Source organism: Haemaphysalis longicornis, unplaced genomic scaffold, assembly GCF_048455015.1.
Source record: "Haemaphysalis longicornis isolate Haplotype H1 unplaced genomic scaffold, Haemaphysalis longicornis Haplotype H1 scaffold_1, whole genome shotgun sequence".
In the NCBI taxonomy this organism is placed as follows: Eukaryota; Metazoa; Arthropoda; class Arachnida; order Ixodida; family Ixodidae; genus Haemaphysalis; species Haemaphysalis longicornis.
In genome coordinates, this window is record NW_027526203.1 from 320,560,507 (window position 1) to 320,579,052 (window position 18,546).

General features: G+C 49.7%; 1 protein-coding gene across 1 annotated transcript in view; it reads left to right on the forward strand.

The window, feature by feature from the left end:
- Positions 1-18,546, forward strand: part of LOC144159544 (nose resistant to fluoxetine protein 6-like) — a 129,998-nt gene that overhangs the window by 1,009 nt on the left and 110,443 nt on the right. The gene's annotated exons all lie outside the window — the stretch shown is intronic.

An 18,546-nucleotide genomic window follows, 5' to 3' on the forward strand; every position in this document is an offset into this window, starting at 1 on the left:
ATTCTTGAATATGCTTTTTGGCTGTTGTCGCAATACATACTTTTCTGGTAGGCAATACTTTTTTTTTCTGGGATTGTACGCGCGTATTTAACGAATAGTTCCTGGCATTGTCGTTAGTCCTTCTCGGTTTTAAAACTGTTCGTCCATTGCAGGCAACATTTTTTCTTTTTGTCGACTTTAGCAATGTGCGCACTCCTTTGAAGCGTGATACGTCAAAAAACGGGTGAAAGCGTCGATTAAATCATGAAAGCGTGGATTAAATCTCACTCTAGCGAAGCCGGCAAAGAACGGTTATTTTCGTATATGGCGCACCACTGACCATAATTTCCTGGTGCAAAATATTTTCTTCCTGGAGAAACAAAGACGCAAGGCAGAGATGGCAGCAGGAAGGCGCGTACACTCAAAATGCCAGTGCCTCTTGATGCCGTCGATTTCAAAGAAACAGAGGCAGAGAGATGGAAATATAAAGATGGGGAGATAAGTATACAGAGAGGAAAGACGTAGCAATTGCGTTCAAGTATGTTTTACCTTTTCCACCGACCTTATTTTGTTGCAAAGTGAATCGCGGTGGGCCGGTAGCTTTCAGTACCCAACGCACGAACATTCCTTGGGAAAATTGAATTGCGCGCTTTGCCCGGCGTGATGAATGATCAGGGAAACAAGATGCTGGCTGCAATTCAGGAAAGAGAAAGCAAGCGCCACTGCAGGTCACTTGGCAGGCTCGTGCGGGCGTGTCGCCCGCAGCCCTGGCCTCTAAGCTATCGAGGCACCTTTTTGTCTCTCGCGGTGCTGCCGTGCGGCTGTCTCGTCCTGCCCGACGAACCAGCGATGGCTGCAAAGTTCTAGCGCTAGCAAAGCCGAACACTCTTCGGACGTACCGAAAGCATGCTGGCCCCGATGACAATGGTGCATGGGAAAAGCATAAGCTTGAAGGCCACCCAGATTGCTCTGCTCCCCGTGTTAAGCAGTTATTGTCGGATGGTAAGGAGCCGGACATTGCCGAGTGGACGAAACGGCACCAACGTTAGAGTCTTATATTTATAACGACATTTTTGTTGTTCTTGTTGTTTCTGTTGAAAGCGTACGTGACACGTCCTGGTGACTCAGTGGTTAAGGTATTTAGCTGCTGAGCCCCCCGGTCACGAGCTAAAGTATTGATCGCGGCGGTAGTTTTAGCAGGTAGAGGCGAAAAACGAAAACTTCAGTGCTTGCAAGATTTGGGAGCATGTTAGATGTCAAAGGGTCTTGATTAGTACGTAGCCCTCAACTACGACATGCCTCGCAGCCCATTTGTAGTTTTAGTTGAACGCATGAGCGCAGTTTGAACTTGAAACCATGCGGGACGTTCACTGCTTCAGAAAAAGGTCGAACGGTGAGCCCCCGCGTCTGAAATATTTTTTTTTTTCTGTTTGTACCACTAGTTCGCTCTGTTTTGTATCAGACGTTTATGACTGAGATAAGTCAGCGAATTGTATTGGGAACTCCGCCATTACCGCAGGCGCTCTTACTAAAAGCTTAGGAAAAGCAAAGTATTCCTACCGGTGCTGATACAGTTTTGCGCCCCTCTTGTTCTGTCGTTTTACCGCATCTATCGACGGGATGAGCCTAAATGTGTGACTGCACGCGTGAAATGCAACCGGCCGGTAATGCCAATGATATGCCGTGGCCAAGCGAAAGCCACGATTTCGGCAGCCGTGAGCGTCTTCTCCCGCAACACTGCTCTCCCGAGGCCATGAAAGCACGACGAGCACGCGTGGGTGCACGTGCCGGCTTTCCCGGCACGCATTCGTTAACATTCCTGCCTTCTTTTTCCCGCTAAAAGAAAGCGCGGGAAGTGCGTAAAATCACCTAGATCAGACCGTTGATAGCTGCCCCGCGTGTAGTGAGCGAAGAAGAGAAATGCCCCTTGACGAGCGCGAAGCAAACCTCCTTTGGCGTTTAGCTGCCTGCACTCAGGAATGCGTGGGGCTCTATTGAAAGCGACTGTCGCGAGCTGTCAAGGAACCTGCTTTTCACCGGTATTACGAGGCTTTATTGTGCTTTCATACTCGCCCAGGCACCAGATGCGTGAGTACGAAAATAAAAATCAAGCCATTCATACAAACACTACAACGGAAAGCTACACGTGACTTTCTCGAAATTTGGCAGTTAAAAAAAATAATTTATACTGGACTCGTTTCATCAGAAACCGTCGGCGTTCTGGGCCAGTCGCCGCTCGGCGAACAACGCGAGAGGGAATTTACAGGCAGCTCGAAATGAGGGACAGGTGTTAGGTGAATATCTATAGTCTCTCTGTGTGTAGCAAGATTCCGTAGTAAAAAAAATCAAATCATCACAAATTAGCTATGTGGCGTAAATGAACGTCTTCCCGCCATTGCTGCGTATCTACAGGCTAGGGCAACTCTCCTGGGCTGACTGCGGTCACGGATTTGAGCTCCACACCAGTGCAAGTGTTTCGCCATCTGGAAATTTCTCAAAACTCTATAATTTTATCTGCACCCGCCGTGAACATACGCAGTTTGGTGAATGGTAATTTGTTTTCGGTTTTCTTTTGTTTTTATTATTAGAATTGTACTTCGCCAAAAGGGCTTCCCCTGCATAATCGACTTGCGTATTCCATCGCCGAATCTGATCGCACGCCAGATGCGAGGAAAAGGCGTATGTTTAATTCACTTTCGAAAAACTCGCCGAGAAAGCGATGTAGCTCGCAATCTATGAATCACTTTCTGGCTAGCTCTTGTCTGTCTGCAATTTTTCGGGCGGCTTTGTTTTCCACTTCATCGGTTTCTTCCAGTCAAAAAATAAGGAAGGTCTCCACCATAATTTTTCGCCACTATATCCACTGCGGGACGGGGCCTCCTTCCTGCAGTTTGAAGCGCTCTTGTTCTGTGTCATGCGGATCGTACCTTCTTTCCCGGGATTCTCGTGCCCAGTCCCCCACCGCATCCGCACCTCATCCCTGCCCCTGCTTCTCAACCCGTCCCCCCTCACAGCAGCCGTTCCGTCATCCGAATGGTCCAGCTGCTTTCGGCCCCACGCGTCACACGGTCCCACTTCCCTCTTTTTTTTTTATGCGAAAGCATTATGCGCCCATGAGGAAACAGGACACACAATCGCGTAGTTTGCCACACACTCTACAGCGGAAGGTTTTGATTGGAGTAGGTCGGCGTGGTCTTGCTCTGAAGATGGTGGGGTAAATTTCTGTATTAGGGCATCACGCCCTTGCGAAATTTTCAGATCTTGAGAGTCCGCTTATGAGGGATAAGACGTCAGGCGGAGACGCGTCGTGGAGTCGTCTGCGGCCCCGGTCATGGAATTGGCGACGCTGTTGGTGCCTGGTATCGGAGGGTTGCTTTTCGTGGAAGTGTGGTTTCAGTGGGAGGTGAAGGGTAGTGAAGGCTCTCCCGGGCAGCGTCAAGTGCCTCCTGATTCCCAAAAGAACTGATGGAATAGAGAGAGAGAATAACTTTAATGAAAACCAGCGATATTAGCCGAGCCGTCGGGCTGGCTTGCTACGCTAGATGAGAGAAGAAAAACAAAACGAAAAAAAAAGAGAGAAAAAAAATGTGAAAACGAAATGATGTCATTTGATGCGGCCAAAATTTTCAATCACAAAACTCTGTCCAGTTCTGTGCACCGAAGAAACTCCAAAAGAGCTTTGATTGCACGCGCAGCCTGACTGGGACCCGACCATGGACCCAAAACAGCCCTGAAATCGTTTTCATCGGGTTATCTCGCTCGCTTTCAGCGCTTGCCTGACTCCTGCAGTCACTAGCCTAAATGCTTTCTCTCTCGTTGCGCGCAATCACCACGGGTCGCGACCCCCGTCATGACTAATTCCCAAGGTGAAAGCATTCGCTCTCGGCGGTCAAGCATCGCCACCACCTTCGGCGGCATGCATGCGGGCCACGTGAGTGCCACCTCTTCGCGCTGCCTCGCTCCCCGCACGCACGCCCTCACACCCGCTCTGAGAGCGGGTGCCTTCAGTGACGGCGTACGATGAGAGCCGAAAGGAGGTTGCACCGGGGGTGAGACGTCGCACGCCCAGCAGACCCCCGGCGCGACTTAGACAATCGTTACGTAAGGCAACCCAGTTCTGGGTGTTTTGGAGCGTTCCAGGAAAGGCATTTCCATCTGCAATGACTTCCTCCTTCGCGTGGTCGAAGGTAGCGAACGGCGGATCGAGATGTGGGACACCCGTCGGCCCAGCAGCGTCGCGCCATTCAGCGCAGGCGCCTGGTCAGTGGTCCCCTCCGGAAGGAACAATGGCCACAATCTTGCGCCGAGAGAGCAGTAGACTCGGTGAAAAGAGACGAACGGGAGAAAATGCGTTCGAATAACCCGATTACGTAAGGCAGCCCTTAAAAGCGCGTCCGTACTTTCACGTGTCAATTGTCCGCTAGCTGTCGGGAGGCGGGAGCATTAGCCCGGTATGTTCTCGTGTAACTTTAGTGGCGATCATCAGTGAAATTCGCTGTGCCTTTCTCACAAATTAAATTTTTTTTTAATGACGCTGGGAAGATATTTTAAGTTGTAATGACATCGCTGCACCAGGGGTGTCCGCAGACCCGATAAGTGCATTGCATAGTCGCATTAAAAATTCTGAGTGTCCCGCCCGTCTCGTGAGGCCGACCATCGGGACACTTTAGACAGCGCGCCATGTCCGACCCTGGAATCGCGTGTAAAAAAATGTCGGAAAAGTGTTGTGCCGTTCGCTTTAAATGCTCCATTTTCTCTTAGAAAATTTCATTTTGCAGTACGTCCACATGGATAAAAAAATCAAGGTTCACAATATTCTTGTTCGTTGACCGAGTACAATTCAGTGAAACAAGTAGTAATATTTTGCTCAGACCGCTTCCCTCTTATGCTGGCAAAATGCATTTGACCTGGCTGACAATCGTGTTACCCCGCGCGTTTCGCTGAAGTAATCCTGAATCTTTTGCCTGATTTGTAACTAGGAGACAAAATGGCGCTAGGCACGTTGGAAAATTAAAAAGGGGGACGGAAATATCCTCGGCGCACTGCCCTCGCTTTCTTCTATCCTCCGCCACACCGTAGAAATAGTCCGTAGGGTTCGCATTTGCTCTCCTCTATTTATTAACTAATGTTCAATCTGCCCAGCCGAGTGTATTTACGCACGCACCTCAGCGAACTATTCGCAAGCTCGGTTACGCAATTCCGGAAATGAAATGAAAAGCACGCTATATCGCACAACGCCCCTCCCCCCCTCCCTCACTTTCCCCGATTCCGGCCGCAGGGCTCGCAAAAAGGGAGTGGAGGGTGTACTTTACGATCCGGCCCGCTACTTAGATCGAGGCGGCTGCTGGCCACGCAAGGCCCAGTTTTTCCAAAGGTCAGCGATTTAACGACGGCGCACGACTTGGGGCAAAGCGGAAGGGGCGGCGTTCCTTCCTTCCGGACTCCGCGTGTAGCCCGAGGCGCTGTCAGAAAACCTGGATTCCTCTTACCTCTGTAGCCTGGAGACAGGGCAGCACCATCGTTTGCCCTCTTCGCGCCTGGCGTAGCTCCGAGTATCTGCAGCATGCCACTGGCTCGCATACACCTGCTTGCATACCTGCAGGCATGCAAAGCAGGTATTTCGTCCCCAGCCATTTAAAGACCTAAAAAGTAGAGTTACTGCCCCCCCACAACCCAATGAAATTAGCCGTTTTTGCCTAGAATAGAATAAGCCTGTCCGCACGCCAATTGCCACACTTTTTTACTGTACCCTTAATCACCTAGAGCAAAAAGCCTTTTTCGAACGGCTATAGCCGCGTTATGCCTGAGACTTGAGAAACTAAGTTAATTTTATCCGCGCGGTCAGGTCAGGTCAAGTAAACTTTATTGTCAATTGCTGAGTAAAAAGGGTTGATTCCCGGGAGAGTGGTGTAAACCTCTTCCCGTCAGACGGCAGCCAGGGGTCCGTGGGCCCTGGTGGCATCCTCCGCAAGATTGATGACTTGTTCTTGAGTAGTGCGGAGTCGCTCAGCAAAACGACCTCCCATTGCTCATCGCTACTGATGGCTATGTGCGCGGTTAATGTGGAGGATTTCTGAGAGCAGGCCCGCTCCATGTGCTTTAGGGAAGGGGAGTAAATTCCGCACCATTTACAAGCTCCGGAGTATACGTCTGTAAAGTTGCGGCGAAACAGGGTGAGGTGCAGGAAAGTGTTAGATTGGAGCCTCCGCCATGCAATAGGTTGCCATCGATTTAACGATGTGTGTGCCGCTGGATAAAGGAGACGGCCCAGTTTATAATGTTGTATGATATCTCGATAGTTCACCAGCCCCCCCCCCCCCTTTCCCTACGTTGACTGGCTCAGGATCTTCACCGCGGTCAGTACGGTTGCCGAAATTTCCAACCGCCTCGTGGGTAGTTTATTTCTGAGCGGTACACACTGGCTGCAAGTATGTGGTGTTAAAGCATGCACCTGTAGCAGCCGTGCATGCCGCGCGACTTTGTGTCTTTAGCTGCATCTGGGAGACTATGAAATCCCTCACCAAAAAAAAAAAAAAAAAAAACTCACAGTAAAAAGAATTGTCTTACATTTGGGGGAATTGGAGAGGGGGGCACCATGACACCCCCCCCCAATCCCTCTGTCGTGAACGCAAAATTCCAAGAATCTAGAAGAATATATATATATATATATATATATATATATATATATATATATATATATATATATATATATATATATATATATATATATATATATATATATATATATATATATATATATATATATATATATATATATATATATATATATATATATAACACAGAAATAAGGGTTGGCAGTCGAGAAAACCTCGGAAAGCAAAGGGGAGGATGTGGTAGATCATTGAAACAGATTAAGAATTTGGAAAGAAAGAAAGAAAGTGAAGAAAAAATGCCCGCCAGGTGGTATATATATATATATATATATATATATATATATATATATATATATATATATATATATAGCGCAGGGTTGCGAGCGTATGCGGGGACTCTGCAAACACCCCGTAGAATGGTTGGGGTGTGGAGAGGCACAATCTTGTCTCCCCGCAGGTAGTTGAATTGCCATTGACATTCCTTAATAAAACGCAATGACAATGCATGAATTTAAATTCGTCTGCTCTGAGTGGTAGTGAATATTCGTCATTAACACGGAAGTGTGAGGAAGGGCGTCTCCGTATCATCCAAGAGGCCTATAACTTAGCGCAGCTAATAAGCGGCGCAGTTGGAACGGACAGCAAAGTACGCTTATACATACTTTACCCGGTGGCTAAGGCGTTTTGCTCCTGAACACGAGGTAGCTGGTTATACTTCCGAGCGCGGCGTTTGCTTATTGCGGGAGATAAACACAGAAACGTCATTGTCAAAGAGATCCAAGCGCATGTAAGGAACCTCGGCCTAATTCTGTAGCAATCCCCAATACGGGCTCGCAAAGCAATTTCGGTTGCGATTTTTCAGCGCTCTATGCGTCCACTGTCCTTAGATAACAAGGAAACAAGGCTTCGATGACTCAACCTGCTGAGTCCCTTTTTGGTGGTATTTGACTCGTGCTCAGTTCATTCCTGCATACCTACCTTTCTCGCTTCTGCCTCGCCCTCCGTTTCAGAGCGAGACAAATCTGTCACTCAGAGAATTGTCACTTGGAGACGTATAAATGCCTTGGTTCGCACGCTGGCGCCTTACATCGTGCCTTGCACCGGAGGGTAGTCCACGCGCACCGGCTGTTCCGCCAGAGGAGGAACAAAACGCTCGCGCTCCCCTTACCTTGCGAAGCACCGCCGACGCATTCTCTTTTCCGCGCCGTTTCATTTCGCTTGGCCCAATGCTCCACTTGCGCCGGTAACAGCGGTAGCGCTTAGATGAAAACAAAAGAACGCGCGCGCACGCACAGCCCGACACTCTTCAGGAAGGCTCCTTAGCCCTCCCGATTGGACAGCGCTACATAATATCTCGTCGCGCACGTATCTCCTATACCGCCCATGCCGGCTGACACCACAGAAACGGGGGAGCACTTTGTTTCTAATTTAGAAAGTATGTTCCAGGGAATTTTTGTGGGTGCAGATCACCTCGGCAGGCGGCGCACGGTGTATTTGATTTGCGCGGGTGAGAAGAGCGACGTAACCACGTGAGCGATCGAATTTGATGTTACGTGGCAGTTAGTTACACGCGTATTGGTGTGCACATAGTGGGCTTACCTGCGCGAGGAACCTGGATGATCGAGCGCAGTGCGCCGTCGGCCTGCAAGGCCTCCGCTCCATCTCTTCATGTCCGCGATAAACGAGATGCTAAAACTGGTTCGCTGCGACGTCATTTGATCATACATCAGCGTGCACTGTTCTTACGTGTGCACGGTCGCGGTGTGGTAGTCTTCCTCCTCACCGGAATGGATTTCGTTGCGTCAAGTGACTAAAAATGCACATTCTCTCAAATAAGGTTCGATACGTTTGGCCGTTTCCGTTCCATTACGTCATTTTTTTTACGCCGCGATTTCAGAGGAGCAACTCCTACCCTGCACATGGAAAGCCATATGCTATAGATTCGATACATTGTGACTATGGGATTGTTTCGTAAATACTCGTTTAGGAAAACCTTAGTTTTCTTCAAGCCATTCAAATGTCTTCTCTCTTGTGTCGAAGGCAGAAACTTTTAATTGTCGCTGGCTAAAACTGAGGTCAATCGGCCTTTCGGCCCCCTGTGCGTACAAATTCGCATTATCATGACTGTAGCCGCGTCATTCTCCGAGTACGAACGCCTCTCAGGATCTAAGCTAATCTGAATGCAAGTGGATGGACTGTATCTAAAAACACGCGACATCGCCTTTGCTTATTCGAATGCAGAAAGGGTGCGTACGCCGGACAACTGCTTGCTCGCGAATACGGCTCCCTCCGTGTTCGCAGCGGGGGTTGCTCTCTCACGGCCTCGATCGCTCGTGGCCAGCTCCCGGGAATTCACTTGCCCTCCATTTTCTATCGCTTTAATGACCCTTTCTCTTCCGGTCGAGGCCCTGCTAATTGTGGATGCACGCCTCATCGCGTTCAAGCGCTTCCGGGGACTTCTCGGTCGCGAAAGAGGAGACAGACGCCCAAACGGCGCACGCGGCGAGCCACCGACGGCAACGTTCGCCGCGAAAACTAGAAGCGCCGCTCCCGCGGATCGTCCGAACGGACTGCGCTGCTGGCGAACGAGAACGACCCGAGGCCTGCGTTCGAGCGACCCTAATGCCACGCTTCTCGGGGAACGGCTTCCGGTCAGCAGCGCTGCAAGCCAGCGCACGCACAAAACAGCCGCGGGCAACGATGCGAGAATGAGAGCGAGCGTGTTCACATAATACGCGGCGTCTACGGAAAGCGCGCGCCTCCTCTTGTCTTCACGCCGCTAGACGTGAACACTCTCGCGTCTGCCCGTCCATGTGGCGCCCTTTTTGTGCTCGTTTTCCACTTCTTCCCGTAGCTGTACTGAAACCCTAATCGCGCTTATTACGACAAGCGATCGTCGGGACGGAAGTGTCACGGACCCGTCGTTTTGATCATGCATGGCGGCTTGCGCATTCTGCTGCGTTCGGCTTTGGGTCGTTTTTTTTTCCCCTCCCTTCGCTGCCTCGTTATATCCGTCCGGGCGAACGGCTTCCGTCTCCCCGGCCCGGCCGCATGCATGCCCAAGCAAGCGCCGTTCCAGATTGCTCCCCCGGAGAGTGACTCGAGCACATGACGTTATTCCGGCTCGTACTTGCGCAGAATAGTCCGAGGGAAATTCTGGCAGTTTATTTGGTAAATCAAGTGGACCTAAAGCGTGACTTGGGGCTTGGTGCAGGGATTTTTTTTTTTTTTCACGACAACTACTTAGTGGCGTCTTTCCCAATCCTCCTTTCCATTCCCCACCCACAGGGCCTAATAGCCTCTGTCTGCAATAAAGTCATTCATTCATTCATTTTCACGTGACGATACCCTTCTCGTCTGTGTTCCTTTCGTAGGTCTTCGTAAGCGCGTTGAACCTCGAGAGTCCGGACTATACGCGACCTCCTCATTATGATGGCAGAAGAGAAGAGAAATTGAAAATGGAGAACGACAACTTTTCTAGTTAAATCAAATGCGGAACCAGATAAAAGCAAGCATGCCCTCAGACAGACAGACCGACAGACAGACAGACAGACAGACAGACAGACAGACAGACAGACAGACAGACAGACAGACAGACAGACAGACAAGCGCACACAAACGTTTCGCCCTGTGAAACGGTTCGCGCTTCAGAGACAGACAAACGTGCGCACACGAACGCCTTGCGCTATGGAACGCTTCCCGCTTCAAAGACACTTGAGACCTCCAGAGATATTGTTCGCGCATATGCGAAGTCCACAGAACCCTAGCCATAGGCAATTCCGAAGTAAAAAAATATATCCAGTCGTTGAAAAGGTGCGGCCAGTGATGTGGGCTATGGGGCGGCTACGGTTTAAGCGAGAACCCGTTACATAGGATGACACTATAAGAGTGGGCTTTATCCGCGGACAATAAAAGAAAGCATGAAGGAGGTGCAAACGTGATATAGGTGTCGAGATAGAAGGGTGGGTGTTATTTAAAGATGCCGTAGTGCGGCGACGCCAATTTTTCGTGAATATTGATACGGTGCCAAAGTGAGTGGCGCGATTTCGTGTGGCTTCTAGGCCGGTGTTTACGATTGGATAAGACCCAAATTAATGATGCATACTCTGAATGTGAATCGTATAAACTTCATGTACCATAGCTTTTTTTTTTTAACTTTCAGAATAAGCGGATTGTAGCTGGCGGGGTAAGTGTACGTGCGCTAGGAATCAGAGAAAAAGGTGTACGTGCGGAAAAGCAATGACGGTATACATCATAATACAGCGCTGAGTGAATGGCGTCTGAGTTAATGTCGTATACGTGTGTTTAATCGCTGTGAGTCTGTGAGTAAATGGCAGGGATTACACGACAGGAATAGGCTTTACAATCTAGGCCAGATTACGAAGCAGCTCTGCAGCGCCATATTACGAGATGGGAGCTACCGCGGGCTGCGGCTCACTGTAATTGTAGGCGGCGCCTTTCGAAGCTGGCCACTGTTTTCGAGCTCGGCTACGAAGCGAATGCAGCAGAACACGAACCTCCCAAAGTGGCTGTGAGACAATTCGATCGCCGGCTTCGTTGTCAAACCAGCTAGCGCGGGGGTGCGCTCTGATGCCTCTTTGCGCTCGAATTCTGCACACATCCCGCGCATGTGATTGCGTGCGCGTGCGGGCCCGACCATTTGATCGTCCGTGTTCGCCTACACACTCGGCACGCGAGCTGAGGTATCTGGGCTCTATTCATTACGCGGAAATGAAAGTGCCGACGCCGGCACCCTTAAAATAGCCCCGCTGGTTCTTTCAGGACTGTTGGACTACGCCGCCGAACGTTTCGACCCCGCCCTGGAGGAGAGAGCGGCGCATACGCGAACAGGCTTCGCAATACACCGGGTTCAGCATCTCGACAATCGGGAAACTGCCGTGTCGCCGAAAACCGATGACCTCCGAAGTGAACGCGTTCGCATTTGACCGGGCGCAGACAACGCTCCGCTTTGCCGGGTGCGCGGCAGGAAGAGGGAGTGCGCCAGCCCTGTGACTTGACATGCCGAGGTCCCGATGAGCCCACCAACCACCCCATGGCATCACCACCACTGGAAGCAGGCTGCGAGAGGAGCAGTTGAGCGAGTTCGCTTTTCAGCGCATAGCAAGGCGCGCCCTGGCAATGTTTGGGCACTCAATGGCAACGAGGAAATGCTGCGTAACTCGCCCGCGGGAACACATTTTGCTTGCACGGCTCGTACGAGGATGTAAAATGGTGCATGTATACGGATAGCACCTTTTCCAGCCGTTCGCTAGGTGGATGCTATCCGAATGCGTCCACTGAACTTGAACGCGCGTAAACATTTAAAACGCTGCCCATTAGGCCGTTATTTCTGCGGCGCGGCCGGCTCCGCGCTCACTAAAAAACGATGGTGCGTAGATACTTCAGTCAAGGTGCGCGTTGAAAAGAGCAAGGTGCTCCTCAAGGATTTGAAATACAGTAAACTCTCGCTATAACGAAGCCCTGGGTACAAATACCGACTTCGTTATAAGCAGTACTTCGTTAAAAGTGGTAATGATTTCCTTTTCTGCACAGCAGTTGGGCCGGTGACAAACTTCAGGTAAAGCAGGAATTCGAATACAGCGATTTCGTTATAACCGGGATTTGCTGTACAAGTTCGGAATTTACAACGCCCAGGAACATTCTTCGGGCGCGCAGTTGTGAAAGGCTGCGGATTAATTCAGCTCATCTGGGTTTGTTACGGCGCGTTTAACGCTCATGCACCCGGACATTTTGGGTGTTTCTCCTCCACCAAAATAGGGCACTGCGATCGCTCAGTGCAGCGCCAGACCCTTGCGTAGAGCACAACTGCTTCACCGGTGGCTTTTCGAAATCCACCAAAGCGCCACCCCTTTCCGCTTGAGGACAACAACGAGGCAGTGAATCATGCTGGTCTGCTTGAATGATACTAGCAGATGTTACCTATGCGACAATAGAGCGTTTTAGCACTCCATGTGCTCCGCCTGTTCTGTTCGGACCGTGTTGACCGGGACCCGTCTGGGCACTAGCGCACTCGTTCCGGCAGGGTTGATTATTTCCGCGTGCTGGCCAGGGGTGTCGCCCTCGCTGTACCCGCGCGCGAAGGCGCAGTGGGGTCCCGGTACTGAGGGTACGCACGGAACGGACGGACCACACGGAATGCCGAAACTCTCTTATAGACAGTTTTAACCCTCCGTATGCTCCGCGCTCTTCCGTTCCTACCATGTTGACCGGGACCCGACTGCGCCTGCGCGCGCGGGTACAGCGAGGACGACACCCCTGGCCAGCCCGCGGAAATAATCAACCCTGCCCGAACGAATGCGCAAGTGCCCAGACGGGTGCCGGTCAACACGGTCCGAACAGAACAGGCGGAGCACATGGAGTGCTAAAACTCTGCATTAACTGAAGATGTCATTTGTAACGGGCACTATCATCTATTGCGTTATCCGAAATTCCTGTAACATTTCCTCAGCAGGCCCGTAGGGTATGCAATGCATTTCAATACCCTGCTCCTCCCTGATTGCTCACAATGTCAGTTTTACCCCACCGAGTCTGTTATTTCAGCGATTTTTTTCCGTAAGATGCCCTCAGAGCAGTGACGTGTAGTTCCCATTTAAACGTTCGTTTAATACGAATTGGTTTAGCTCAGCCATACCATGACTGAGCTGGTTTGACCGACGTATAGCGCGGAAGCTGAACGCCTTGAAATTTCGCAGTTGAAAAATTATTAACACTTTATATAAATGCCCCGCAGACTTCCACACAGTGCAAGGGCCACGCTTGGGTGAACATCAATCTTCACACTTTGCAAAGCGAGCTTGTTCAGCGAGGGAAAAAAAGACAAAGCTCGAATTTCAGCACCTTACAGAAGCAGCTGTCCACTCAAGCTCGCGGTGGGGTGGGGGAACCAACAAATTTGGATCACCTAGGGTTCTTTGACGTGCATCGAAAATCTCGTACATGAGAAAAATGTCATTTTTGTTCTTAGGCATAAACTGCCTTTGGAGCTACCCAACCCATTTACAATTTTTTGAGCGCTCTCGCTTGACTGCAGGGATGCCTTCAGCGTAAATTTTAAAACTTCTCGACTTGTTAGTGTCGAGGACTGAAATCTTTCCGTTACCGAAAGGGGAATCAGGACTCCCCTGCTACGATTCTATCTTGTTTCCTCTTTTTTGTTTCTTTTGTGCGGTACATGAATACACATGTTGATGTAGACTTTGGCCAGGGCCGTTCCCTCTTCGTCGTACCTCCGAAGCTAAAATTTGCACTTCAGTCTCGAAGCTAAAATTTGCACTTCAGCTTCTGCGGTGGTTCGTGCGTAATCTGTCTTGTCCGAGAAACACGTGCAACAGGACTTGAGAAATACTTCGCTGCGTGTTCTAGTTCTGGAGACTTCCAGGGAGTTGTGGCGGTGCTTCAACTGCGGCGGTTTCAAGTGAACGAAGTGGGAGCAGTGAAAGCGTCCCCGCACCCGTGAACAATCTCGAATACCTCAAAATCGAACACACGCGCACACGAGACCAGTCCGCGGCAGGTAGGATGATGTCTTCGACAACGATCGGCCTTCGCGTGGGGTGGTCGCCCGCCCTGAAGCGTTGTAATTGCGTCGCGCTACTCCCGCTGCCGTGGCGTTAACCCACTTGCGCGGGGTGTTCATTTCGGGGAAAGTCTCGTCGCGCCTTCGGCTATCAACTTCTTCGCCACCGGCGGAGTAAGGAAAAAAGCGAAAGGCGAGTGAGACGAGGGGTGCCTGCAGCCCGGGTTGCGCAAGGCAGGCCGGGCACCGGAAGCCGACACCAGGAAGGAGGTCGTGGACACGCTAACGTGCGGCAAAAGGGCTCCTGCCAAGTCAAAGGCGCGTCTGCAGGGCATTACACTGCGTCCCGTTCCACCTCGCAATCACCAAGGAAAGAAAGATTTGAAAACGATATAGTTGCGAACGTGCCCCGCGGGCCCGGGCCTTTCGCGCGGTCTTCTGGCGCTAGATGAATGACAGGAGGGAAGGGGGCTTTTCTATGTTTATCCAGCCATGTCTATCCGCGAGCAAGTGCAGTCGACAGCTGCCTAAGCGTGCGTCTTTACGCGACAGGAGTGCGGTGCTAAAGTATATACCCTGCAGCAGTGTACGCGGGCGAATGACCATTTTTCAGTGTACAAGGGTTGGAATGTATAAAAAAAAATGAAAGCCACTTTGCACAACGGTGCAAGCCTGGTGTCACAGCACTGTTGTGTTCTTCTCACTAAGCTAAACTCGACGAACGCCATATAAGTCACTGAGACCCATCTACCCTGTGTTATATATATGGCGCTCGTCAGCAGAAGACCAACTCAAACGCAAAGTGAAGTATAAGCGCTTTATTTGTACAGTGCCCTCTTCAGTCTCCGTATACTTCATCGTCCGCCGCCACGAAGTCTTCATCGAACGCTCGCTCGCTGTCGAAGACTTGCTCTTCTTTTTTTTCTTCTTCTTCTGGGCGATTGCATTCGCACCTGACAGCGCAGCGAGAATGCAATGAACGCGCCGAGAAACATCATATAAATAAATAAATAAATAAATAAATAAATAAATAAATAAATAAATAAATAAATAAATAAATAAATAAATAAATAAATAAATAAAAACAACTGCTTTTCTTCCTATTTCCTTTGTCCAGGAGAATGCCTGATTCCTAAGTTGTCTATTAAAAATGAAGAAGCAAGGACTTAATGCACATAAAAAAGGTGGCCACGCATTCCTGATGTCCAAGAGTATTTTCGGGGGGAGGGGAGGGGGGGGGGGGGTCAGTTTCGGTATCTGTACAGCTCAGTTTATTACTGAGTGATATCGGCTGCTCTTGAACCAGGCCGCGGAGGGAGCAGTTACTGCTGCACAGCTGGGAAAGTTTACGCACGTACGACGGAAAACAAAGAGCACGAATCTAATACGAATTTTATACGCAGAAGATATAAAAGCGCGCCTTAGTGGAGGTCTACGGCTCCATTTGAGCCACCTGGGGATCTTTAACGTGCGCCTGCATCTCGTAAACACTGGCGTTTTTTTTGTTTTTTTTTGTCTCCGTTATCAAAGTACAGCCGACGCGGCCGGGAAGCAAACCTGCGACCTCGTGCAAATAGCATAGCTCCTTAAACAGTCACCGGGCGTGGCAGGAAACAACAGGCTAGAGAGGATGTGGCTGATCTGACAGCAGTCACCAACACTTGTGTTACGCTTGTGCTTCTTGCATAAGAAAAAAGAGGTAAAGAGAAAAATCCTTGTTTGACTTGTCCACTACGCGGACAAAATCAAACGTAGTGGATAAGTCAACCCTTATCCAACTACGTGGGAGGCAAGAATCAGACTCACTACGCTATAAGTTTTGTTGAGGCAGAATGTATATATACGCGTGCATCACGAAAAACGACATATCGAATCGGAACGATACACAGAATGGACGCAAACTTCGTACAGGCTGTGCCATCTGTGATCAGGAAGAGGGGACACTCGAGTAACCATTGTCTCCCCTTCCTGGACACACAGAGCGCACCATACCAGTCCACGGAGACGCTTTCTCCCGTCCACATAACCTCAACCCCCGTACCATTAGAAATAAACACTTCGCCCACAGCAGTGATTCCGTAAATCCGGTATTGATAATAGACAAACAAGCTTCCCATCTATTAAACCCGGTGGCAAGGTTCATTAATTCCAACATAAGTTAGTGTGAAGAAACCCCTGAGCACGTTCGAACAAAAACATAATTACGCGAAAGATAGTGACACCGTTATTTTATTTTAAAAATATTATTCGGATTGATCCCCTCGAAAATAAATAAGCATCATTCTATACAGGTACAACAATTATGTTAAAAAGTGGCGAGATGACAGCGAAAAAATGAAAAACAAAGCTGGACTGCGCCATGGACACAAACAGTGCCACTGACTTTGTCGCGGCTATAAAGGGGCACATCATTCACAAGAAGTAACTCACGGAGTGTTCACGAACATTTAAATGTTGGTGCTATGACGAAATCCGAGAGCAGCATCTCGAGGTAGACTGAAATGGTGACAGGCAAGAAAATCGATCCTTCCACACTCGTGGCTATCTAAACTGATATTCGTTCGCCATTGGCGCCTCGAATACTTTTGAAACCAATGTCATTCCACTCAAACGCGAATGCTATGCTGCCCCCCCCCCCCCCCCACCCCTTACATTTTTCGATGGCATTCGGTTAAACTTTCATCACCGAATGACCGTCGAAGATGATTACATTCGAGGCTCTCACACGCCTTCTCGACAGTGACTGGTACCCTCGTCCCAACGCTTTCACGTAACTTTCGTAAAACGAATACTGAAAACAGGATACTGAGTTGACATGAACAGTTTTTCACAACTGTCTTGAGCAATTTATTTTTCTTGGAGTTAAAATATGGATGCAATTCTTACTGACACCCCACTCCATCCTAGCGACGCAGAGAGCATGTTGAAAGACATTGGCAGTTTGTAAAAGAAAAAAAAGCACAGAATTACGTCTAAACTAATTTCAATTACTCGTGAGGTTAATAAATTAACCTCACGAGTAATTGCGGGAAATTACCTCTGATATCACATTTCCTCTTTCGGTATGAAAACAAAACTTGGCGACAGCAGTTGAGCAGTTGGACTAAATGCTGTTCAGTGTATATGCGAAAGTTCAGCAGGAATTGATCTAAAGGGCAAGAGCGGCAGCAAGATCCAAGGGACTCCCATAATAGAAGGACCGACCACCTATTTTCGGTCAAAATAAAGAATCTTTTTATCACCGTCATGGCGAAAGCAGCCCCACTGCAATCTAAGCTGGTGAATTCCCACTGCAATCTAAGCTAGTAAGCTAGCAATCTAAGCTAGTTAAAGGTTGGCGACATTGAAATTGCATTGGGACACGGCGGGTCCCAGACGCCTTTAAGAGTATCTCGTTTGTGTCGAATGAGTTTTTGAAACACCAGTGGAGCAGGTGTGTGAAAATAATAGTAAACTGTCTTTATTTTGGCGCGAGTAATGGTATTAGCACTTGTAATATTGATCAGGAGGACCCGTGGTCTAAGTAGGGGGAATGGGCGATTGGGAACCGGGGTGAGGATCAATACAGGGAAAAGATTATAAGCTGCTACCGAGAGAGTTCTCCCCAGGCACCTTGAAGTGGGCAAAGTGTTAAACGAATAGTACTGAGAACTGCGTGAAATGTTGCCTTTTGTTCGCTGTTGTCCGACAGCGAAGCAACAGTTGTTTTCCTCAAAAACGCCCTCGTCCCTGCATTCAGAGGGTGCTGCCAAACCAGCAAACGCCTGTGCTCCCGAACCAAAGTCACCCATACAGCGCCGGCCACAACTTGTGCTGTGGCGTGCATACACTACGTGCACAGCGCGGGAGGAAGTGAGACCTCGTCCAGTCCCGCAGTGCAGGGGGGCAAGCGCACGGCTAGAGCGTTATCGCGAATGATTATATTGGTTCATGGCCCGGATTCCTTTTTAGTCGAGGGCAAGGGAGGAGGGGCCGCATTTCACTCTGCAGACAGTGCTGTTATAATCGCGGCGACTATACTTAGCCCCGCGAGCACGGCCGTGCAGTGCCGTGTACTGCGTCCCGGTTCCCAAAAGGCAGCCGAACACCGGGCATTCAGGCTCGCGGATTGTGTCCGCCCGTTGCGGACTCACCCTTCTGGACCGGCCCACCCGTTCAAGCGAAGTGCTGGCCTCCATCTTTCTAATTGTCATGCTCGCCTGATTTCCCGCATGTTTCTTTTCTTATCACGGAATTGGTAGGGGGCAGCAGCGGCTATTTTAAGAGCCCCAACGCTCGTATCTTGGCCCTCAACAACGAAAGCCCTCACTTATGCCGATGCGTTTAACCCGTTCGCGCGGCTCAGGTTCAACGTCGTCGAGCATACGGGCAACAACACCCTGTTGGCGCGAATGCCTGCTTGTTGTGCTACCACGT